Here is a 26,142-nt window from a genome sequence, read left to right as displayed (position 1 = left end):
TAAGCATTAAAAAATGAGATAAAAGGCAGGATATTATTGGTCATATCTGTGCAAGGGACTTGGCATACAGAATTTTATTTATTGTCCCCAGAACTCATCTTTCTCCACGTGGCTAAAAGTTAAAAAGTATCTTTGAAGCAGGGAACAGTGGCACATGCCTGAAGTCCCAGCAACTCAGGAGACTAAGGTGTGAGGATCATCTGTGCCTGGGAATTGCAGACCACATGGGTAACATAGAGAGAGACACTGTCTCAAAAGAAAAAAAAAGGGGGGGGGGAGGGGTTGAAGGTCTTGAATTAAGAAACGCCTTTGTTGAAAAGTATAAGTATAATCAGGAAAAAGATAAGGCATTTCATTCTTGGGGAAAATACTAGGAAAAGAGAATGAAACTGAAATGAAAGCAGAGAACAGAGATCATCATCACCAACCTCAGCTTGGAAGAACACTGTTTCTACCACACATGGGATAAGTGTTAGACCGTTTTCACTTAGTGATTTAAGGACAGGATTACTCCAACAGGCATGAAGACTTGGGGAATAGTTAGACATCTGGGTTACAAAAAAAATAGAAATTAAAAAAGACATCTAGTTGATGAAATTTGACAAAAGTTTGACACAGGCCCTTCTGTCCCTCAAAGGCGTTCTACTATGTAATTATGGTCCTGTTTTCTTTAACAAATCAAGCAGTTTTTTTTTTTATTAAGAAGCTAAAAATTGGGATTAACTCAGGAAGTATCAACCCAATTTTAGAATGACACGTTTTTTTTCATATAGGAAAGAAAAAATCTTGAAAATATCCTTCAGAGTTTTCAGTATATCAGGAAAGCATATAGAACCATTGTTGCAAGAGTTGAGGACCCCATCTGATACATTCCTGAATAGTATGATCTCCTGCTGTCTGGAAAGTTAGATGACATTTGATTGCAAGTACCAAGGGACCCCAGGGAAGGGCACAGCCAGGAGCTAAGTTCTCTTCATGAGGAGAAGCCCAGTGGAAGGTAAGTACTGGTAGCTTGGTCACTTCAATGTGCCATCAGGGACCGAGAGCATAGGAACAGCTGGAAGTTTAACATCATATCCACTTTCAAAGACTAAGGAAGGAGACAGACAGGAATATGAAGGGGTTTTCTTCCAAAGATTTTGACTTTTGATTCAGTAAATCAAACCTCCATCTTAGCACCATCTCATATCCCATGTTATTCCATTTCCTCACCTACCTAATATCTTCCCCTTTGAGGTTACACTGTCTAAACTGGCCACAGGCTCATTCCTTAGCCAGTCACTGGCCAATGGGGAAGGACATTAGGGCAACAAATTAATATTATCAGGATTTCTCCAAGGCCTGATTAAAAAAAAAAAAAAGGCCTGGTAAAGAAAGTTGGTTCACCTTGAGGTCAAGGTCAGCTGACCTTGACGTCAAGAAACCTCAACCAGACACCTGCCACTTCAAAGTGTATTTGCAGGGAGGCCTAGGGATGGGATAGGGTGGGTAGCTACTGGGTAACTACTAAGCATCTGTCTGAAGATTGACGGTTTTTTTTTTTTTCATTTCACAAGTTATATTGGTTTGACTGAAATGAGTGTTTAAGTCTTCATATCCAAAGAGAATATGAGAAAGCAAATTGCAAATACTTTTTTTGCAGGGGAGGGTACCAGGGATTGAACCCAGCAGCAATTAACCACTGAGCCACAGTGATCTGGGTCTAAGTTTCTGAGGCTGTCTTTGAACTCACAATCCTCCTGCCTCAGCCTCCTGAGGCACTGGGATCACAGGCCTGAGCCACCATGCCCAGCAACAAATTCATTTTTTAAAAGTTAATATTTTCCTTTATACATAAAACAAAAACAGAGAACACGCTTATAGAAGGTAGTTGATATAAAAATGTAACTTAAGACTCACAATCATATTTCCTTTCCAATTTTATTATGCATATTTCAGACGAACACATTTTAATCTGCAGTTTTGAAATATGCAAAGTGCTTCTTATATTAAAAAGTGGAGTGATTACTATAATACTATTTATACAGCATCCGGTTTCTAGTAAAACATCAGATTCCTTCAGTATCTTCAGTATTCCATGATTATTTCAGAAGGCCATGACCTATAAGAATATATATTTTTTAAACCAAACCTTAGATGCCAATGGCAGTGTGTAAGTAAATGTACTCATTGATATATAATGAAATGTTAAATTCCTAAACTGGCAACTACAATTAAGTGGAGGAGGAAGAAACTATACTGTTAGATTGCATTTACTTGTCACAAGTAAATTCAATAAGACACAATCACTTATTTAATGTTTTAAAGATTTGATTAATATTTGATTGTCCTTATTATAAACAACTAAAATGGTAGCATCAGAGGAAAATGTGAAGAAAAGGGAAGAATGTTTCCAATCGCCTGGGCTTAAAAAAAAAGCTATTTACAATATCCTCATTTGTATTCTGTAACATTAATAATTTATCAGAAGCAGGAGCCTGAGGGGCAGCCCAATATGTGAAATTGATCTTGTGGAATCACTGCTGATGGTCAGTTAACCTAATACGTCCAGAGTGAGTCAGCTTGTTAGAAGATAATTTAGTAACTGTCCAGCACTTGGCTCTTTTAGAAATCCCATCATCTGCTGTCCTCTGCCTACAATTCCATGAGACCCATTCTAGAAATGGTTGGGAGGCTTGGATTAAATACTAGATTGCACTCAGGTAGCTCTTGAATAAATACCCAGTGGCAGTGCCAGATGTTTCCTGATAGCAGCATACCAAGAATTCACAATTACTCTGCTCTATTAGGGTAATGTGTTTTTATTCTTAAACTATGCAAAAACATCTTGTTCTTTGAAGACCAAAGCTGATTTGTTTTTATAACTCAAGAGCCCTCAGCTTCACAGGATTTCATGTGCTATTTATCCTGGGCATCAATCATAAAGCATTTCTCGTGATTTAGAAAGTGTATGTACATTAGAGACAGAATTTTGTAATACAAAATCGGGGAGTGGTGTCCACAAATTTCACTAGTGCCCTTTGAGGCAGGCAGGGCAGAGCAGCAATATTAGTGAAATACTAAGCAGAAGGAGGAAACAAGAAAAAAAAAAAGACCCGTAAGGAGTTTACGATCCTGAATATATATAAATGCCCATTTGTAAATTACAAGGTTTCTGAGTAGTGAGTTAAACATTAAGCAATTTTACTAATAAGGAAGTTGGTCTAACTTGCAAACGCGTTCCCTGAATTCCACAGCACAAGAAGAAATTTGAGTAAGCCATGATCAGAAAGTGCCTCTTTCCTAAAGTGTGATAACGATCAGGTTAATCTGGCATCAGAGATGGAAGCATGTTATTATTTCACAGTCTTAAGGAAAGGTCAGCTGCAAATGACAAGGCACTATATATATAATGCAGTGAGTTATTTGGGCCGGGTTATACCGAATAGTCCAAGAAATGTTGTCATCTTTTGCTTAATCATGAATACAGTGCCTGGGCTGAGTTGCTTTTCTCCAGCACGAAGAATAAGGTGCAAGAGTCCATGCATCCTCTGCACCCTAACCTTGCCTATTTGATTGGTTGTGAGCCTAAGCTAACTGGGTAGCTTATGAATGGACTATTTTTTTCTGAATCCTTGCGTAGGTTCATTCATATGTATATGTTTTCACTTTCAGAAAAATGGCAACATTTTTGTTCTTAGAAGTAAGGGTGTTACTGGGACCAAAGATAATTACTGTCATGACACTTGTCAGTCTGTTGAATGCAGCTTTCATCATTTCTCTTCCCCCAAATGGAACTGTCCTGGGTTTTAAAGCTGAGCCATGGGTTCACCTATCTGATGAGGCTTAATGAAAAAGGTAGATTCTCAAATTATTTTTCCTCTTGATGTAATTGCTTATGATTTGGGATCTATGTGTTTAACAACCTTTTCATCACCATAGAGGAAAAAAAAAAAACATTTAACTGCATTGTAGTATTTATACTCAATATGTTATTTATGATTTAGAAAATTCCTGGGAATCACTTCATAAATTTCAAAGAAAAACCTTATGCTATTTTCTATTTGTCCAGAAAAAAAAAAAAAAAGGACAGAGAGAGAGAGAGAGAGAGACGAGAGAGAGAGAGAGACGAGAGAGAGAGAGAGAGAAGGAGAAGGGAAGAGAAAAAGAATCTAGGGATGTAAGTAGTCATATAGAAGCATGAGTATGAAGAAACAGGGGAGAAATGTGTGAAATACACACAAAAAGACAAAAATTGATTCTGTGAATTAAAGAACGAAGTGAATTAAAGCAAGCAGGAGAAGCGCACAGCAAAGCAGGCTGCCCTCCATGTGTAAGAATCTTGCCAATGAACTTTGCAAGAGACTCCACAGTAAGAATGGAGACATAAATGCCCACCAGGAACGAGACACAAGGAAAACATTTTTTTTCCCATGCAGAAAAAGAAAGAAATGATATGTTTAACACGCACCGACCGTCTATGCGGTGCCAACTGTGTTCAAAAGCTCGTCTCTCAAATCAAAACCATGCTTACTTGGGCTCTGCAGATCAAACAAAGCTGTTTGAAGATAATTATGTTCTAATCCATCTGTAGTCTCCTCGTAGGTATTTGGGAAAGGGAACTTAATATTCAATAGGAGAATCTTCCCTAATATCTTGGGTCAATAGGATTTTGTCAGCTGGAGACCCTGGTTAGAAAGAACGGGACCAGGATCGAAGGTCCCTCTGCTAGGTGGCAGATTTTTTACGACGTGAGAATCTTGACTTCACTTCTCCCTTTTCCTCGAAGCTGAGAACAGAAAGCAATCCAGTCTCTTAGCTCTAACTGTACTTCTGTTGTGGACACTCTGCACTGAAACTCTCGAGTCTTATTTATAATCAACAAGGTTAGGATTTTCCTTCCCCTGTTTCCTCTTTTATTTTTGCCATATTTGGCGACAGAGGATTGGCACAGCACACTCTCCCTTACAGCACACAGCCCTGCTCAAGGACTCGATTAGCACATATTTGCCAATAAAACAAGCAGAAATCATTTTTTAATAATCAGTCCAGTTCTGCTATACCAGCATGCAATAGCAAAGCCTGAGATGTTTGAAAAAACAGGTCTCCGTAGCACAGAATGCCACATATTAACTATGGGACAAATACCGCTTTTAAAATAATGTTTTGAAAAGCAACCCCCTGTAAATATAAGGTGGTATGGCACCATATGGAGACTGGCTTTCTGACATATGGCTTGAATTAACAAGTTTAAAACTGTTAGGATCAGTTTTTCTTTCACTGAAGGCAAAACCCACAAGATTCAGCAGTGAAATATGCTCCAGTCACTGATACAAAGGCTCACGGACCGAGGGGCCTCTTGGGCTAGACTTTTTTGTTGGCAGAAAATGCAAGTTATCAATAGTGAGACAAGTCGTAACACGACCAGGAATCACAGGCTTCCCAGGCTGAAAATCTCACTTCAAATAGCGCCTACGTGGGCCCACGCCACGCTCGCTAGCAAAGGACACTGGCTCTTTGAAAGTGGCTTTTGAATTATGATGATTACATCCTTGACATAGATTGTTGTTCCAGGGTTGATAGAAAAGATATTCGAAAAGACAAACTTGAGTGGCAGATGGAAATGACTCGGGGTGGGGTGTCTTCTGATCTCTCCTAATTGAACCTCTCTGTAGGATGAATTGAACAGGAAAAGTTCAAAGATCCCGGGTCCGTATTACACAAATATTGTTGCATTTCATCAAAACTGTCTTTGAAGTGCGGCACTTGTGGACCACCTGTAGCTTTGAAATTTAAAGTTGTATAAAGGCTTTGGTGATGCTGAAGAGGATAGGATGCAGATACAATAAGCTGCTCTGGAAGAAAAGAAAGAAAATGGAGTGAAGAGGGAGTGAAGGCAGTTTTCAGATTCTTGTCTTTATTGCTCTTTCACTTTTTCAGCAGGCGGAGCTCTCCAAAGTAAAGAGAAGCATCGTTCCATCCAGGCATCCGCAGGGCGGATTTCCATCACTGGAAATGTGTTTGTTTGTGGTTTGGCATCTACGTTATAATTATTCCAGCTCCGAAACATCCCATCCGTGTTCAGTTGGGCCCTGTGAATCTGCTTTCACTTCCTCTCTTTGCAACTGGTTGTATAAAGACGATTACAGAATTTCTCTCTCCTAGGAATCTGTCAACACAGTTTCCTTTTAGAAATTGATCTTGGTGTCACCCAATATATATGCAGCCAGGCGGGAAACCCCTATCAAGAAAGAATATTCTGCACGTTGGAGGGAAATGTCGTTGTCATAATGCTTTATCGGAATTACACGGTTTGCAAAGGACTATGGGTACACTACCACTTTTTAATCTGTAGAGCAGCTCTGGAGCTTAGTGGGTCTTCTTCCTGTTTATAGAGGGAAGAGGCAAAAGAAGAAGCCCAAGGCTCAGAGGACTTAAATAATCTGCCTAATAAGTCACAGGTAGTGACAGAAGCAGAGCTTCAGCTTGGGACTGCTCTCCTCTCTCGCTCTCTCTGCCATATTCATCGCTATATCTGAGAGCTCTGGTCGTCTTTCTTGCTGCATGGCCCTCTCTTGGATCAGGAGACACATTTTAGGCACTGAGGAAACTGGGTTTTGCTGTACAGGAAATGTCTGATTGCTATGGTTCTTACCCCTCTGGCCTGGGAGGGCGGCAGGAAATCACGAGACTGCAGGAGGGCAGCCGAGGTCACAGGGCACAGTGGTCACAGGGCACAGTGGTCACAGGGCAATTTGGAAGCATCCTGGTGGAGTCCTGCCTTCTTTACCACTAGGACACTGTTTGGATTTCACTGCTACTCTTCCAGCGAATTTCTTTCCCTGCTGTAAGTGAACATACAGGCCTCTCTGGAAAAGCATTTTAGATAACACTTCTTCAACATCTACGCCCTTTTGATCCAGGTCAGACTTCAATTCCATGTGATTCTCTTGATCCCAGGATGCTGTCCTTTCATAAGTACCATTAGATGTATGGAAGCCTCTAGTCGACCATGTAATGATTATTTTTTTCTAAGCACTTATTTCTGCCCTTAGATAATTCCTCTGGACCTGGTTAGACAAATTCCACAAATTCCACTTGATCAGTTAGATTAAAAACTCAGGAGAAATTTTTTTTTTTTTTTTTTTTTTTTTTGCCAGAGCAGAGAGCAATATTAGGGAGCATCTAGTTCAAAATGATTATGTTATAATAATAATAATAATAAACCCAGAAGCCCAGAAAGCGTAAGTAACTTTTGAAAAATCACAGAACACCAAGGGGCTGGCCCCCAGGGCTTCTGGCTCAGGATCCCAGGATTCTTATGGTCAAAGCTCATTATCTTAATTGTCATCTACAAAAACCAAATAAACAAACAAAAGCCACAAGGTTTGGGCCATCTTCCATCTACCATTCTGTCTGTTCCCTACCATGCTTCATTTTTCTCCAGAGGAGAATCACGACTGGACCTAACACCTGTTTTGTTTTGTGTTGTTTCTCCTTCCTCCTCCCTAAGGAGACATAAGAGGTGGCTGGCTAGTAAGGGGCTTAGCAGTCCACTTTCTGAATGGAAGGGAAAACAACCTGACTGGCAGCACTGGCTGATTGCTGTGGTGTAAAGCCACCCATTGTGGGTGATTTCAAGCTACCGACATGACTGAACATAGAGCTGGGAAGAGATGCACCCACTAGACTTTCTTAAATTGGTGCAAGTTGTGCACGCTCCACAGCCTAGCACTCCACCAGCTTTGCAAACACCCTGGCTATATCTCCAGGTGCTCTGCCTTAATACCGAGTGTGCCCCTGAGGGCCGGAGGCCTTAAATGCATGGTCCTCAGGGTGGTGTTATTGGGAGGTTGCAGAACCTTTAACAGGTGAGGCCTAGTGAGAAGCCTTTAAGTCATTGAAGGTGGGCCCTTAAGGGAATTGTGGAACGCCTGCCCCTTCCTCTTTCTCTCTTGGGGGTCCTGGCAATGAGGTAAGTGGTTACCCATGTGCTCCTGCCATGATGTCTGCTCCTGTCACAGGCCCCAAATTAAAGGGGTCAATTGATCATGGCTTAGAACCTTCAAAACCAGAAGCCAAAATAAACCTTCTGTCTTTATAAGTCAGTCATCTCAGGTATTTCATTATGGTGACACAAGAGTTTAGAACAGAGCCTGACATGCACTGTTTGCTCAATAAAAAGCTTTGAAACCCATCACAAAGACCAGTTTTCTAAAAGCTGCTGGAATTCCACTGTCCTGGATTTCTACCTAATGGACAAGACTTCAGCATCTTTTGAGAAGAATATCATTGTGCTAGTTTGGCTCTTTCTGGTTGATGCACATGGGCCAGAGTCTGTTGTAACTTTTTTAAACTTTAATTGGAAAAGGGCATAAAGAATTGATCAGTTGAAATTTTAAATTTAGATTGAGAAAAACTGCATTTCCAAAGTGAGACTCTGTTGTTTGAGGCTGTTATGAAGGAAATGGTTTCTTCCTCCTCCTTTCCTCTCCCTCTTCCTCCTCCTCCTTTTCCTTTTCCTCCTCCTCCTCACCTCAGCGTTTGGAATGACATGACTCATTCTTCCCTTTGGTATGCAGGTCAAACTCTCTGGGAAGCATTCCCACAACTTCTCCCACTCTGTAACCTCAACTCACAAGCCACTTGTAAGAGATACATAAGTCCTGACCAAGGCTTTAAGCAATTGGAGAGTCCGTATTTGAATTAGGTGCATATCACCCATTATGACCAGAGACCTTTTCAATAATGAGAAAAGGAAAGCCCGACTGTGCTCTAGTAGTTAGCATAACTGGAACTCAAGCCAAAACCAAATATAGAAAGGGCATTGTCCAGCCATATATTTCTGACATTTTGATCTGCAAATACTCTGTAGAAAACACGGTCATCAAGAAGAACATGCCCAGTCATTTTAATAAACTTCAAGTCAAAAATCCACAAACTCATGAAGAAAAGGGGCAGGAAATGAGAAAATAAAACTGCACCCCCTTGTGTTGGAAAAGAGCACTGCGTCCTCAAATATCGAAGAGCTTCCTCAAAGGGCAGCATATTTTTAAACATGAATTTTGGTATTTTCTGTAGAATCCCTGACAAATGACCAAAAAGCTGGCAGAAACTCTATATACCTCACATACAAATATGCACATTTTTGTGTGTGTGTTTTAAGAATATTAAGACAAATTAGAGTCTTTGGGGACCCTTTTTTCTGTAGCATGTTGTGTGACTCAAGAAATTTCACAAGGATAGTGCAACTCAGTGAAATATTTAACTCGAGGAGTCATAATACTAGCACAGGCTAACAGAATACTGGAAATTGCATACATTCTGAGATTTCGGAAAATTTATGCCTTTCGGAAATTCATATGTTTGAAAATTTCATTTTGAGAGATACTTTTAATTTCCAGGGATGATTTGAGGGGAAATGATTTTAGCCAAAGGGGAGAGGAAAAAAAAAAAAAAAACCTTAGGAAATATGCAATCCTGCAAGGAATGGATTTCTTCTGGTGACTTTTAATACCCGAATGATCAAAACCTCAGTGCTCCCACCCGAAGCCCGTGTATGCCCAACATGTCCCTGAAGGCACACGTGGGGCGTGCTCAGTAAATATATCCAGATGAGATGAAATGATCTGAACTGACTCAAACAGCTAGCTGAAAACCTACTTCTGTGATTCCCAACCATAACAACAATGGAAGACTTTCTTCCGGATTGATAATTTAGAAGAAACATATTTTTCCTTATGAAAACTCTGTATTAGAGCAATATGGACCTAGAACAAAAATTAAAATTTTAGACATTCATGTGTTTTTTTTTTTAAATTAGTTCAATTAAGTAGTTGCCTAATTTGGGTTCAAATGGAAACTTTTTTTTTTTTTTTAATTTTCATTTTTCCTAGTGAAGATATCAGGCAAAATGCTGGCCTGTTAAATGAGGAAAGTGATGGAAAAATAGTTGCTGGAGAGGGATAGATCATTTTACTATTTACCATACATTGTCTCATGGTCAAAAACTCTGATGTTTCACTTTAAACCCAGGGATTTTCTATACAGAGCACCAGTTAGCTGTCTTACCTGAAAGAACCTGTTCCCTTGCTGAGATGCACTTTTTAGGTTTATTCCTAACTTGTCTGTAATTAGCCATAACAGGGACATTATGTAAGGTAAGAAATAGTCCAATGATTAATTACCAGTCTGTCAAAACCCAATCCCTAATTCCCACCTAAGAAAACCAAGGACTTGTTCAGTGTGCCGGATGAAAAAATTTAAAGCAGTAAACCATCTTCAGGAGTGATTGTTAAAGTACAGGTAATCATAAAACCTTATAACTCTATATTCCACATACAGATGCAAAAGAAAACAAAGCAAAAAAAAAAAAAAAACATGAAGCCTGAATTCCAAATTAAGAATTACACTGTTTCTCTTTCACATATGCAGGCCTTGGAAGCTTGAAAATTTTTTATTTAAAAATTATGATGTATTCAATAAGGAAACATTGGACATTTTAGGAATTTCTGCAACCTATGAAATTATTTTGGGAGGGTCAAGGACTATTGGGACCATGGCGTACTAGCTCAGGGTTCTGTTTTGACATTACGTCCTTTGCTCTTGCTGACTGATTATTATTTTTTTTTTTTAGATCTTGGAAGCTTTCATTTAAGTTTCAAAGCAATAAATAAAGAAAGAAATAAAGTCTAGGCCAAAAAGGGGCATCCTTAGCCTAAGAATAAATTTGCTTCCCAAACTCAGGTGAAGCATGCTCACTGGTGCACCCACCCTCCTTTCCTGTCTCTCTCCCCCTCCTCGCCCCCCTCTGTCTGTCTCAGGCAAACAGCTATATTAATAGTCAGCTCATAACCACATCATTTTGCTAACAGTCAAAAAGCTATATTTAAATGCAGGGTGCTGCTGCCATGAATTCTATAGTATCTTTATAATCTTGTTTTTAAAATACTTGTTCTGCACAGCATCTTTGATCTCAGGTGGGTGACCATGACCAAAGAGACCTTGCTGCCTTTCCCCCGTCCTCATTTGCCATCCTCTAGGAAAGGCTGCAGGTGTAGGTGGCCCCAGATTGACCCTTGCCCTTGAGAACACAGGAGATCTACAATGGAGCCCAGCGTCCAAACTTATCTTTTTGGCTCCCAGGTGAGCTGATTTGCAGGAACTCTGCTCTTTTTAACCTGATACAATACATGAGTTTGAATGAAGGGGTATAGAGGTGCTGACCCAGGAAAGCTCACATTCTCTCTGACTTTTAGTGTCCATGGAGACCTCCTCCCTGCCCCCCCAGTCACACAACCATTCACTGCAAGATAATTATGCAAATATATACTAACTAGGCTTAGTTCCTACTTAGACTTCCTTCCCACTCCCTGCATCCTAGCATGGGTGCTGACAGTGTTTTGGAAGAGTTACTAAATAGCTGGAAGGCTTTCTGAATATATCTATCCTGGCCTGTCAAAGCTAGAACAGCAACGGTCCATCTGGGCCTGGAAGACAATTTCCATGGTGTAAAATACTCTTTCAATTCTTTCCTACCATAGACAACCAGCTGGTGCTACAGCAAGACAGCCAAATCCACTATGCGTAGACCTCGCTCCAAGCTTCAGAGTGGCCTGGGATGACCCTGAAGCCCCATCTTTAGAGCCGTGAGTGACAGCGTCGCAGGGGTCATTGGTGCCCCTGTCCCAGGCTGGGGCTGGAGGGGATGACTTCGACAGAGTATCGGAAACACTTGAAAAATTGATAAGGATGTATTTTTCTTTCAACGTTTTGGCTATTAAGCACAGGGAAAGATTTGGGGGGTGGGGGAATGAGCCTGAAGTTTTTCAAACAAATGCCTCGCTTTTCAAATGTCTATCTTAAGCCCCTCCTGGCGCTTTCCTGTTGTGTGATTCTGTAGACCATTATAAAATCATAAACAACATTTGAATTTGGATATGTGGGCGCAGCAGAGGAAGTTGTTTTTATTCCCCCCGTGGAAGTCCTGGGATTCTGTTCACCCTTAGTTTCTCTAAAAATGTTGTTTGTGAATGTTTCAGTCCTGATCTATACTGAGTACAGTCAAGCACCATATAATGACATTTCAGTCACTGACAGATTGCTGCTACAAGGGTAGGCCCGTGAGATTATGTCACCAAGAATATCATGGGTATCTTAGTTTGCCCAAAAGTATACTCTGATGTTTGCACAACAGCAAAATCACTTTCAAGACGTCTTTCTCAGATTATACCCCCTATTATTAAGTGATACACGACTATATTTTTAAGCCACATGGATATAAAACCCCTCAATAAAGATCTCTGGACATTTACCTTTGTTTATAATTTATCTTCTGGGGAACTGGAGAAGTGCAGCCCTTTCCTGAACCTCTAGGGAGGGGCAATTCAGTCTCAGTGTTTGGCAAGGAGTCACCAACAGACCTAACCGCCTTGCAGCCAGGATCATTAGGGCCCAATACCTCATTGCCAGCCTGGAATCCAAGGCGAGGGAACTGGGTTGTGAAAGTAGACGGAGCTGAGCTGAACCCTGAGGAACAGTCGATCGGGTCACCGCATGGCCAGTTGCTGAAACCAGCCAGGAAGGACAAAAAGAAATATGGGAAATCTTGAGTAGAAAAGTTCCACTTTATAGTCCAAGGAAAAAGGTCCTGACACCCCAGTGGGGTGGGGAAATTTCTCAAGGTTCTTGAACCGGTAGCTTTGACCTTGTCTGAGTGACTTTGGCCTGGAATGAGTGGCTTTGACAATCAATAGTTGGACAGCTCTTTTCCATGTCTTACAGTCTCTGCAGAGATGACATGACACAAGGGGTCAGTTGCTGAATGTCCTTGCTGGGCCCGCCTCCGTGATTTTCAGTGTCTGGAAAGTCTCTTGCTGGTGTTCCAGAAGCAAGTGACTAGGGAGGTAGACAGCACCCCTTTCTTAATGACATTAGGTTTGGCAGCCCTCTGACAGTGTTACTAAGGTCAGGGAAAAGAATGTCCAAATGATACACCTGGTGTTATTATGATCTTGACCAATTTGGATAAATCTTTGTTCTGTACCACTGTGTCCAGTGCTTTTCTTACCACCATTGGACAGATAAGACAGGGCTAGCATGTATTCATGGGCCACCACAGTGGAAAAGAACCCTGGGTGGATGTACTTCTGTGTTCTTGCTAAGGTTATAGAGAGAAACAATAGAGGCTGACAATATCCATGCGATATCCCAAGTCCCTCGTGATTATGGTGGTGAGAACCAGGGCTCAGTTTGCTCAAGCTAATGATGCCTCTAAATTATGGATACTTATTGCTAAGTGTCTACTCTGATTTTTCACAAGCAGTCAAGAACATTCCTTACTCTTGAAAGTGATTTTAAAGGGAGTATGCTTCTTCTGGCGTGTGTGTGTGTGTGTATGTGTGTGTGTGTATAAAATCTCCCAATCAATGCATGTTAGAACCCAGGATGCTTGAAATAGGCTGGAAGATTGGCACAGTGGCACACACCTATAATCCCAATGGCTCAGGAGACTAAGGCAGGGTATTCATGAGTTCAAACTAGCCAAAAGCAACTCAGTGAGACCCTGTCTCTAAATAAAATATTAAATAGGGCTGGAGATTGAGTTGCTCCTGAGTTCAATCCCTGGTACCTCCCCACAACTTCCTCCCTAAGAAGGCAACTATATACCAGATCTGCCTGAGGTCCAAGAGAATTCTGGAATAGTATTAAAAATTAAAATTACAATAAGATACCACTGCATACTAATCAGCATTGATGAAATTATTAAAAGACTTATGATATCAAGTGATGGTGAAGATGATTAGCAACTGATTCCCATATACTAACAAAGGTGATGCAATTGGTACTACAAATTTTAAAACCATTTGGTACTTGTCCGCTGAAGTTCAAAATATCCATACCCATGACCCAGCAATTTTATCCTTGTATTATAACCAACAGAAATCTTTGAGCATATTTATCAAGAGACAGGTACATGAATATTCACAGAGGTATTATTTGTAATAGCACAAAACATGGGAAAACTAACAAGAAAACTTCCACGATCATCACAACAGTAAGTAAATGATAAAATACTCATAGAATGATGAATTATCCCCGCTTATCCAGGACTAAGGACTTTCCAGAAATATAGAAGCTTCCAGATTAAAACACAGTTCTGGTTTTCTAAAATAGCATGTAAGTAGTTAAGAAAATGCCACTTCATTCTAACAAGTAAAAAGCAGATCAAACTGAAAAACCAACAACTCTTCTTAGGTCAGCGTAGAAATGAGATTAAAGGATAAACTACTATCCCAATATTGGAGAAAGAGCTTATCGGAAAGGATGCCACAAGCTGACACCCACGTTGGTGTGGGGAAGTTAACAGACACGTGACTGGAGATCCATGTGAGTGAGTTTTAGAGTTGGAACCTCAGGGAGGACAGTCACAAGAGGATCCTCACGGGAAGAACCCCCCCACACACACACTTTTGTGAGGTTTACCTCCTGAGACTCTCCCAGCCTCTCCCAGTGAATATCTCCTCCTGCTTCTGGCAGGGAAGGAGAAAAGGAACTATTTTGAAATGTTCCAGTACATTCTGCTTTTCTTAACAAAGTCTGCTCTCTGGAGAAACTGGTTAACCAAAACCTAATCTTCTGGGGTTTAACCTACCTGGGCGAAGGGAAATCCCCATGTACACCTTGTCCATCGATTCACAAAAAATTACAAGTTGTACTAAAAGGTTAAAAAAATCAGTAAAAGTGATGGAATAAGCATCAGAACTAGAGAGAAATATGGCAGGAACCTGGGACTATCTGACCAGATTTTTTTTAAAAAAAAAAAAAAAAGCTATGCCAGGGGATATAATAAAAAATGTAGATGACATGGAAGAGCAGAGAGATAATGTGAGCAGAGAAATGGTAATTCTAGAAAAACTCACAAGAGAAATGCTAAAAGTCAAAAACCACTGAAAATGGGTGGAAAAACGTTTTTGATGACCTCATAAGCAGCATGGACACAGCTGAGGAAAAGAATCTCTGAGCTTGAGGATGTGACAGGAGAACTTCCAAAATTTAACAGGAAACAAACAAAGAATGAGAAAAAAGAGAATATTCAAGAACTATGGGACTACCACCTTGAACATCAATGGTCTAAATATATCAGTTTAAAAACAGATTGTCGGAGCACATGCTGACTAAAATAAAACCACTTTATGTAAAGATAGATATAGATTAAAACTAATGGATTAAAGAAAGAAAGTGGGAGTAATAGTACTACTCTCAGACTTAGAAGACTACAAGTACCACTCATAAATCATGAAATTAAACCAACGCTCAATAACAGAAATATGGCCCGACTATCCCCAAATAATTGGAGATTAAACAATATACTTATAAATAAAACATGAGTCAAAGAAGAATATGAAAATACTTGAAAACATTTCAAATTAAATGAAAGTGGAAATATAATTTATCAAAATATGTGGGATGTAGTGAACACATATTTTGAGGAAAACTTAAGAGCATTGAATTAATATATTAGAAAAGAAGGATGATGTAAAACCCATGACCTAATTTTCTACCTTTGGAAACCAGAGGAGAAGAGCAAATTATATTAAAAATTAGCAAAGGAAAAGAACTAAGAAAAGTTAGAATGGAAATCACTGGAATTGAAAACAGGAAATCCATGAAAACAAAAACTTGGATCTTTCGTACAGTTCAATAAAAGCAACCAGCCCCTATCCAGGCTAAGAAAAGAAGTGAGAGGTCACAAATTACTAACATCAGAAAAGAAAGAGGCACATGCCTACAATTCCAGATAGGAAGGCTGAGGCAGGAGGATTGCAAGTTCAAGAATAGCCTCAGCAAAATTTAAAAAATAAGAAAAAGGGCTGGGAATGTAGTTCAGTAGTAAAGCACCCCTGGATCAACCTGTGGTACCACAAACATTAATTAATTAATTAAAAGAAAATAGGTAAAAGAAAGAGGAGACATCACTACCTGGCTATGAAAATTAAAGAATAATTTTTAAAAGTACTTGACAACCTCAATAAAGTAAACTTCTTCCTGGGAAAACACAATTTTCTGAAAATCACAGAAAAATAATTAGACAATAAGAATAGGCCTATATCTATTAAATAAATTGAATCAATAATTAGCAACCTTCCAAAACAGGTGATACCGTGTTCAGATATATTCACTGGTAAATTACACCAGTTTGCTATCATCTTGTCTAGGAGAGTTAGAAGCAAAAATAGTTTCTAATGCATTCTTTGAGGCTAATATTAAGTAGAATACCAAAACCAACATTATAAGAAAACAATAGACCAATATTTCTCATGAATATAGATGCAAAAATCCTCAACAAACTATTAGCAAAGTGACTCCAACAATGCATAAAAATAATTAGACACTACAACTGAGATATCTCCTAGGTAGGAAAAAACAGTTCAAGATTCAAAGATCAATTAATATAATCATCACATTAACAGGGTAAAGAAGAAAATCATATGATAAAAATCAGTAAATATATTTTTTAAAACTTTTGACAAAATCCCACCCATTCAGTACAAAAACTCTCAGCAAACTAGGAATAAAAGAGAACTTCCTCAACTTCATAAAAATAACATCTCCAAAACCCTACAGTTAATGTCATACTTAATAGTGAGAAGCTCAAAGCCTTTGTGTTAAGATCTAGAACAGGGCAGTGATGTACCCTCTCACCACCGTGTTTCAATAATGTAGCAGTTAATGAAATAAGAAAAGGGACACAAAAAGTAGATATGTTGAGGAGGAAGGAGTAAAACCGACTTTACTTACAGATATGAGCACTGATGTAGAAAATGAAACTATCATCATCAACAACAAAGAATCCTGAAACTAATAATAAGTGATTATAGTAAGATTTCAGGATATAGGTTAACATGCAAAAGTCAATCACTTTCCAATATACCAGAAGGAACAAGCAGAACTTGAAATAAAAAGCTCATTATCATTCATGTTGGCACCCCGCCCCACAAATAGGTATAAATGCAAAAATATATATGCACATATATGAAAAATATATAAATTCAAGTGTATATATATATATATATATATATATATATATATATTGAAAATGCTAAACTCTGATGAAAGGCATCAACGTGGAACTAAATAAGATATACATACATCATGTTCATGAATATAAAAACAATATTGTTGCAATATCAATTCTTCCAACTTTGATCTATAAATTCTAACCAATTCCATATAGAGTCAGGGCAAGTTATTTTATAAATATAAACAAATATGTTCTAAAGTTCTAATTTCGAAGCAAAAGACCCCAGATGGCCAATTTGATACTGAGGAAGAAGAACAAAGTCAGAAGACTGATACCACCATTTTCTAGATTTTCTCTAAAGTTACAGTAATCAAGCAGTATGGTATTATTGAAAGAATAGACAAAGAGATAAGTAAAACAGAATATGAAATCCAGAAATGTATGTACATACAGTCAACTGATCTTTGACCAATGAAGAGGTGATACAATGGAACAAATGTAGTCTTTTTTTAATGTAAGTGTTCTTATAAAAACTGAATATCTACAGACAAAAAAAGTATGTCTAGACCCAACATTTACAATCTTTACAAATCTTAAATCAAAATTGAACATTAACCCAAAAGTTAAAAAAAATATAAAACCATAAAACTAATAGAAAATAATATAGGAGAAAATACAGATGATTTAGGGGAAGACAATGACTTCTTAGATTCATCACCAAAGGTATGGAGAAGCTGGATTTAAAACTAAAAATTTCTGCTATGTGAAAGGCAATCTGAGGAGAATAAGAATGTCAGCCCCAAATGGGAGAAAATATTTGTAGAAGAGACATTTGACAAAAAAGAGTCTTACTTAAAATTCAACAATAAGAAGCAAAGAACAAATCAAAAATAGCTCAAAACCCTTAAGATATCTCATCAAAGAAGAGATACAGATGGCAAACAAGCATAGGAAAAGATATCCCCAATCATACATAATTAGGAAAACAAATTAAAATGAAATGGTATTACTTACCTATTTAGGGGGATACTGGGGATTAAACTCAGGGCTCGACCACTGAGCCACATTCCCAGCCCTATTTTGTATTTTATTTGCAGACAGGGTCTCACTGAGTTTCTTAGCACCTCACTTTTGCTGAGGCTGGCTTTGACCTCTCAGTCCTCCTGCCTCAGTCTCCTGAGCCACTGGGATTACAGACGTGGGCCACTGTGCCCAGACACATTACTTACCTATTAGAATAGACAGAATCTAGAATAATAACATGCAGGTAAGGATGTAGAGTGACAGGAATTCTTCTTTATTGCTGGTATAAGCACAAAATAAGCACAAGAGATTGTATATCTCTTTGGAAGATATAGTTTGGCAACTTCTTATAAAATACTATTCAATACAGCAGTTACACTCTTTTATGCTCACTCGAAGGAGTTGAAAGCTTAGACCATACAAAAACCTGCATATGATGCTTGCATAAACTTTATGAATAATAGCCCAAAGTTAGAAGCAATTTAGATGTGCCTCAGAAGGTGGATAGATAATAGGTCCTTCTGGGGAAATGGGGATAATGGTTTACTCTACAAGTGATTAAAAGGATGAATGAATGCTGTACCTTGGATTAATCTCATGAGCAAACTGTTGATGGGAATAAGTGAGAAACCCATCAGTAGATTCTTCATGATCCATTCATATAAATCTCCTAAAGCAGACAAAAACAAACCTATGGTGATCGGAGAAACACAATTATGAAGCAGAACAGATTGCCCAGTAAAGGGGTTTTGCCCTTGCTCAAAATGGGCCTGGGAATTGTGATGTAGAAGTTTCCCAGAGCTTGGAAATGTTCCCTTCATTACCAGAGTGGTGGTTTCACAGTGCCAGCTGTACAAAATAAAAAATTAAGTTGTATTGATGATTATTTTACTTTTTTGTACTTGGGTTGTTTTACAATTTCAAAGGATAAAAAAGAAAAGGGTAAGAGTAACCACAGCAAACAAAGCCCCTTTTTATATCTATTCTGGAAAGTCACATGCAGAGCAGAAGCTACACAGATCTTGAAGTTAGAATACCTGGATCAAATTCTGTCTTTTTCATGATTTTACTCAATGACTTCAGGCAAGTCGCTAAAGGGATCTGAGCCTATTCCTCCATGTGGAGGGGATTGGCTCTGTTTTACTGATTGGTCTACACTGTGTTCTTGACATTTTATTTAGATCCCCTGTGTCATCTAACATGGAGACCATAATACCTTTTTCACAAAGCCACTCTGATAGTCGAAAAGAAATCACAAAAGTGAAGTGTCTGACAGAGTGACCCACACCTGAGAGGGGAGTGGCAGGTCACTTCTCTGCAACTCCACTGTAGGTGTTTAGGGCTGCTCACTGCAAATGTTGTCTTCCAAGATTGACAGGACACTTTTGATTCCATAATGTATATTCTGGAGGGCGTCAAAATGCATATGTGGAAGCAAGTTGGAGGGAAAAACAGAGCAGTGCTGTGGGAAGGCTTCAGTCTCCTTCAGGAATGTCTGGTCAAACTTGAGGTTCCTGCCAATCAACCCTGACCCAGCTCCTCTTTTGAGTCTGGAGAAAGACACTGTAAAGACTCATCTTCATCAAAAGTAAAGAACCCAAATATTTACCTAAGAAGAACAAGATAGGACCTTAATAGGAAAGACAGAAAGTGCCAAACTCATACTACGTGTCACAGTGTTTTTAAGTTCCAAGAGAATCAAGATGGCCCATACTGTAGATTCAATAGTGAATGAGGCATAGCTTCTGCCTCCAAGGATTCTGGCACAGAATGAGCTGATGTGAGGACAGCAAGGTCAAATAAGTAAACACAAGCATGTTTGATCCCCTGACAAGGCATTCAGGTGGGTGGTTGGCCTTGCACTTGACATCATGTATAAATTCAGCCGCTATTAGGAAAACCTTGAAAAGCATAGAACTAATTATAAGCTTGACCCGTATCTATACAGCATCTCTATGGTAGACCCCTGGCTGGACAGTAACAATATTAATCTACTTGCTTCTCACATAGTCCTTATTTTAGGAGAAATTGAGGCTCAGAAAGAAATGGATATTTGCAGTACCATTGCCAAAGGAGGACAGACTTAGAAACAGATTAATTCTTAAACCCATAAGTAGAAATGTGTCAGTGGCCAGGTTATTATAAGGTTCCTTAATCTGGATACCCACCAAAATTACCTGTGGGTCTCTGAAATATAAGAGACTATTGAGTGCAACTCCCACCCCTGGAAATTCTTGTTCAACAGATCTGTTTTGTGTGTTTTGTTTTGTGATGCATTGTTCTAGACCACGGGCTATTGTTTTACTGATGGCAAAGACAGAAAAACCAGTGTTTTCAAGTACTGCCTTGATGTCCTTGATTTGAAATGTAATATTTTAATGAAATTGGAAATGCCCAAATGTATAAGAATAGAGAATTTCTTAAATAAAATGTGGCGTATCCTGACGAGTGACTTACATTGTAGTTCATTAAAGGTCACATAATGGAGTAATTTAGAGACTCAGTTCTCCATACTAAGTGGCCCATCCCATAATCTGCAACTACTGGTCAGTTTTCACTTCCAGATGTCATTCCTCTGACCATTTGCTTAGACAAAGGCACAGATAAAGATCCTTTCCTCCCATGAGTACAATGGGGAACTCTACAACCTATCAGTGACTTAGAGTGAGGGGAGGTTAGGACTGTCCTTCTGTGTACTTTCTCCTGCCCCCTATTTTCTCAGCCCCGGGAAAATCAATGGAAGGTTTTCTTGCCCAAGTTCTATTCTGAGTTCCCTTCATCCTCCATGTATGGCAAAACTGAAATATGAAATCCACCAAGTTTCTCTTTTTATGTTTATATCATTTAGAAATCACTTTCTCTCTCCACAAAATGTAGCTTTTAAAATCATCACTTTGCTGAGATAGTTGGAAAGTGAGCTTTGAGACCCTTCATGAGCAGGGGTCTTGTCCTCTAGGCTACTGACCGCTGCATGAGCTTTAGAACTCCTGTTGGCTATAGACAGAGGTGAGAAAGCATGGCAAAAAGAGGAAATTTCAAATACAGAATTTGTGACCTATTAGAATCTTTAAAAACTTTATTTTTTAAAATTTCTTCTAATTATTTATGATAGCAGAATGCATTTTGATCCACTATACACAAATGGAGCACAACTTTTCATTTCTCTGGTTGTACACGATGTAGAGTCACACCACATGTGCACTCATACATGTACCTGGGGTAATGATGTTCATCTCATTCCACCATGGTTCCTGCCCCATGCCCCATCCCCTTCCCTTCCCCTCTTTGGCCCAATCAAAGTTCCTCCATTCTCCCCACTATTTTGAAATGGTAACTTTACCAATGGCATGTGCCCACTTGACCACTTTCTTTCAGTTCTAGCAACTCTACTTTTTTTCCATTGCTTGTGGGAAAAAAAAAAAAAAAAGTGTGCAGTGATTGAATTGGACTGATTTGCAGAGCAGTGCAAGGGAGCCAAAACATGGAGTGAGGTCTGCCACATCCACAAGCACTGCTCTGCACTAAGAACCAGGTCCTGTCAGGCTCTAGCATCCTGATGAAGGCCCAGGTTAGACCCGTTGATGGAGATGCTGAGAATGGAGGAGCAAATACTACAACAGGCATCATCAGACCTACCTTCAGTATCTACCTGGCATACTTTTTCCGCCCCTCAAACACTTATTTTCCTTTTCCTCACTGGGTTATTTGCATTATCTTCAATGTTATTAAATGCATTTTAACATTAACTTAAGAAGGTACAGCATGATAAATCTGTGTATATGCAGATACATAACATGCACACACACACACACAAACCTCCAAATGTTTTTGATTATCTGCCTTTTTAAAAATGTACTTCTCCTTGCTTATCCCCCACAACTTCATTAGCTCAGATAACTCAAAGTTGACTCTGTATCTACATTTTTAAAGCTCTTCCTTTTTAGAAGAAATGCCCATTTTGAAACAAGCCTACACATATGTGAAAAATGTCATGCTTTAGATCATGTGGTGCCTCTGGGCATTTTGTCAAATTATTTCCTTTCTTCTACTTTGGGTCCTAATGATCCCAGTCACTCACTATGCAAGGGAGGGAAATATGTTCCTTGCCTCCCTCCCTTTGAAATATTCACCATTGCAAGTGGGAAGGGGCTCTGAGACTGGGGACGCTTTGCTCAGAGGGATCATTCATGTCCTCTATTCGTATTTGTGACTCTGCCCTTGCTCTTATACTCATCTACATAAATGCCCTGCTAATCTGCAGCCTGTCTTTTCTCCTTTGGAGCAATCTCTGTTCTTTCTACCTAAGCTGCGAGTTTCATGATTTAAATTGCTGTTTCTACTGCTACTTTGCTATCTGGCTATTTGTGTCCATGATTGGGAGTAACTGGCAGATAATAGAATTATATTCACCCAACACTTTCTCCCGTGGAGACAATAGCAGGATTCTCCAGATCTCCACTTAAAAGTACCTCTACTGGGTCCCAAAGGGAAAAAAACACAGGCCAACCAGGGCCAATGTCACCACAAGAATGATAGGTGTGCTGTTCCTTTAATTCTAACATTCTCTTGCTCCCTTGGCATCTCTGCAGATCTTTGAGCAGGGACAAAAATCAATTCAAACCCTTCCCAGGCTACAGTGGGTCTCACGAGAAGTAGAGAATCATCAAGACTTGGTTTTCTAATCTTCATTACCCAGGCATATGCTCAGAGCTTCTGCTAATTGCCAGCCCCGGGTCTGGGGTTGGCTCTAATAAGACCTGCTTTCAGTTAGAAGTGCTAGCTACCCCCTGCTTTCTTCAAGACTGATTAGAGTGTCTGAAAAAATAATTCCCTTAATGCAAAAGATTGATATTTTCTTGGGAGAATGAAAGCATCAAAAAATCAGATAAAATATTTTAGCAATAGGAGAATCCAGAATATCTTTTATGTCCAAAATCATAAAAAGTAACTTAGTAGGAAAGTAAAATATATCATTATGCTTAAATTGTGCAATATTTTGTCACTAATAAAATAGGGAGGATATTACAAGATAACTGAGAAGAATTAAGAGAGTTGGCTAACCCTGGGCCATAATATTCTAGGAGGCTTTCTATGAGAGTGTCTCTGCGTGGGAACAAATGACGGCTGTCATCAGGCATGGGGGCATAGGCCTGTAATCCCAGTGACTTGGGAGGCTGAGGCAGAATGTTCATAAGTTCAAGGCCAGTCTCAGCAACTTAGTGAGACTCTAGGCAACTTAGTGAGACCCTGTGTAAAAAATAAAAATTGAAAGAACTGGGGATGTAGCTGAAGGGTAAAGCAATCCTGGGTTAAATCCGTAGTACCAAATCTTCTTTCAGCCATTGAAGAACCTTAAATTTGACTCATAGAGATTATATATAATAATAGAGATCATAGAGATTATACATAATCTCTATAAGTAAAATTTCAGGTTCATCACATACATATATATATTTGAATACTTATGCTCTGAAAAAGTGCAAATCTTTCCAAGAGGAAGTAGTAATATGACCTGCCATTGCTTCTTTCTACTTCTGAGTTAAGGATTCATCAACACCTTTTTTGAAAGTGGACTTTGAGAGGGAGGAGAAGGTATTGGGGAGGTGCTTTGTCGCTAGGTAAATCTACCAAGTCTGTTTGCTTTAGTCCACGACACTTCCTTGGGAACTCTGCAGAGTACGATATCATTTTTACTTGAAGAGTAATGTGAACTAAAGGCTTGGCCCACTGTGTTTCAAAGAAACCGTTCAGTGGCACACAAGGCTTCTAACCCTGCTGCAGCTGCCCAGAGAGCAGCCCATCATTTCTTAGGAGAACCGCCTGAGCGGAGTGCCTCCAGGATTCCGTGGATAGGGATCTGATTACGGGTGAGCAGCACACGACTCAAAAAAGGAATTTCATACCTTAGAAGTTCAAAGCCTCCTCCTAAACAGAATTCCAAAGAGCTTTCTCTTAAGAACTATTCAAATAAATAATTTGCTGAACAGGAAAGACAAATATTCGCTAGAAGTAATTAGTTTTTAAAACAGTCACTGATTCGAGGGAAAAAAATCAAAGTCAAATCCAGCTTCTTTCATTTTTGTTCGCAGCACCATTGAAGGGCTCCTGAATCACCAGTATCCTGTTCTCTACCTCCCAGAGTCCATCCCTGGGGAGCAAGGGATGTGAGCTCAAGCCAAGCACAGAAGAGAGTGGCAGTTTGAATAGAGAAGAAGGAAGGAAATGCACTTGTCTTTATGTTGTTGTTGTTTTTATTCCCCCTTTTCCCATCTCAGTGTTTGAAGTCAGAAGCTTGAGTGAGAAGTTTACTGTTCTTCCTGTGTGCAATCAGAATGTGTCCATGTGACCAAGATCATCTCAATGGAAAGGCCACCAGCCATTGACAGCTTTGAAGCAATGTACCTGCAAGTGAAGTTCAGAAAGATACAAAAGGTTGGAAGTGGAATCATTTGTTCAAATTAAATATCATCTGGAAAAATGATATAAGGATGATGGTAATAGAATCACTATAAAGACTAAGTAGGAATTCATCTTGATGCTATTTTTCATAAATAGAATTCCTGCGACAGAATATACTGCATTTCAAAGGATTTACACATAAATTATTGAATTCAATCCTTAGGAAAAACTGAGGTAGATGATACCATCTCTATTTTAAACATAAGCAAGCAAAGAGAAAGGTGAGATTTCTAGTACAACAGTAGATGACTAGGTCGAAGACCTTAAATTCGAAAGAAGGTCTTAGGACTCTGTGGTTGGGACTCCTTTAGTGAAAACATATATGTCCCTAAAAGTATTGACCTCTTTACAATATTCAAGACTTTCAGCTATGAAAACAGAGGAAAGTGCTTTCATTGTTTTGTAATTTCATCAATGTATTCATTAAAAATATTGTGTGTCACAGTTAACAAGTGCAGGATAACAAGAGAAGATGAGAGGTGGTCTCTACATTCAAAGAAGACAAGTCACACACAGAATGGAAGATATGTCAAGTGAAATATTAAGAAACAAAAGACCAATGATAATTATATTAATTAAGGAAGGCTGAGGGAATAGGTCAGTACAGATAAGGATTTCACAAAAATAAAAAAGAAAAGAAAAATTGGCAGAGAGACATGTATAGAAAGTGGTGGGTGATACCTGACTTCAAGTGGGCCCATAAACTATGACTTGGTCCCAGGATATCAGTCTATCAGACAGGGAGATTGTGTGCTGGATTGAGAGCATCAAGAAAGCACCAGAGACCAAAGAACTGAGCTTGGAGGCAAGACAACAGTAACAGCAAGGATCTCAGAGTCCTAAGAAGGAAAGTCAAAATGGTGATCAAGTGGCCTTAAGAAAAGACAGTGATTCAGTGGCCTTGTGTGTGTTTAGAATAACCCGAAAGCTTGAAAAGCCATATCTACAGCAGCCCCACTTGGTTTGTATCCCACCAGTGGATGGTGGTTCTGAACCTACTGAATTCGTGTTCTTGCTGGTTCCAAAACAAAGGTTTGATGGGATGCCAATGAGGGTCAATAACTGAACAGGGTGGAAAAGACACCTGCGGCTGACTGATGGATCACTGAGGAAATCAGAGAGGACAAGTAAAATCAGTGATTTCAGAAATGCAGCATTTACACAGAGGGGAAGGACAGGGTTCTCCAATATGGTTCCCTTGATTCAGAAAGCATAACTCATAGCAGACAGGTTTTTTGTTTGTTTGTTTGTTTTTTTGCTATCAGAAAATCTCTGTCTTGTAACAGTGGATGAGAAGAACTGTAATGTGTCTGAATGAACCATTATTCTGCAGTCAGTCTCCACCGCATGCTGTTTCAGTCGAGGAAGTGAGGGGAGAGGGGAAAAAAAGAGAGAGAAATGAATTACAGTAGAGGGGGTAGAGAGAGAAGATGGGAGGGGAAGGGAGGGGAGGGGAGTGGGGATAGTAGAGGATAGGAAAGGCAGCAGAATACAACAGGCACTAGTATGGCAGTATGTAAAAACGTGGACGTGTAACCGATGTGATTCTGCAATCTGTATACGGGGTAAAAATGGGAGTTCATAACCCACTTGAATCAAATGTCTGAAATATGATATGTCAAGAGCTTTGTAATATTTTGAACAACTAATAATAATAA

This window comes from Marmota monax, unplaced genomic scaffold (assembly GCF_021218885.2).
Source record: "Marmota monax isolate L192 unplaced genomic scaffold, Marmota_monax_Labrador192_F-V1.1 WCK01_AAM20220418_F8-fsc00178, whole genome shotgun sequence".
NCBI classification, from domain to species: Eukaryota; Metazoa; Chordata; class Mammalia; order Rodentia; family Sciuridae; genus Marmota; species Marmota monax.
This window is presented reverse-complemented; position numbering follows the sequence as displayed.